Here is a 713-nt window from a genome sequence, read left to right as displayed (position 1 = left end):
CAACAAACCCAAGCGCAATTGCAAGACATATAACGTGACCGCAACCGGGGGTCGGGGCGGGAGGGCTGTCGGCACCGATGAAATCGGTTCCATTTTTTCTTTTGTTTGGGGTTCTTTTTGTTTGTTGTTGCAACCGCCCCAACCCGAGCGCAATCGCAACTCAACACACCCAAGCGCAACCAGGGGTCGGGGCGGAGGGCTGTCGGCGCCGATGAAATTGGTTCCATTTTTTCTTTTGTTCTGGGATTCTTTTTGTTTGTAGTTGCAACCTGCTTTTCTGACTGGAATTCTCTAGTTCACTTCACTTCTACGCAATGTCATTTCTTGAAAACAACTTCCGCCTGGATAGAATAGTTAGCCAACATGAATTCCTGCTTATTGTCCTTGCTCAAGAAATGAAAGAGTTAGGTAGTCGAGGTACTCTAGTATTTCCCTATTACTTCGCCCCAACCCGAGCGCAATCTCAACTCAACACACGCAAGCGCAATTGCAAGAAATATAACGTGACCGCAACCGGGGGTTGGGGCGGAGGGTTGTCGGCGCCGTTGAAATCGGTTCCATTTTTCTTTTTGATTAGGATTTTTTTTCTTAGTAGTTGCAACGCCCCAACCCGACCGCAATCGCAACTCAGCACACCCAAGCGCAACCGGGGGTCGGGGCGGAAGGCTGTCGGCGCCGATGAAATCGGTTCCATTTTTTCTTTTGTTTGGGAT

The sequence above is a fragment of the Triticum aestivum genome, chromosome 2D (assembly GCF_018294505.1).
Source record: "Triticum aestivum cultivar Chinese Spring chromosome 2D, IWGSC CS RefSeq v2.1, whole genome shotgun sequence".
Taxonomy (NCBI): domain Eukaryota; kingdom Viridiplantae; phylum Streptophyta; class Magnoliopsida; order Poales; family Poaceae; genus Triticum; species Triticum aestivum.
This window is presented reverse-complemented; position numbering follows the sequence as displayed.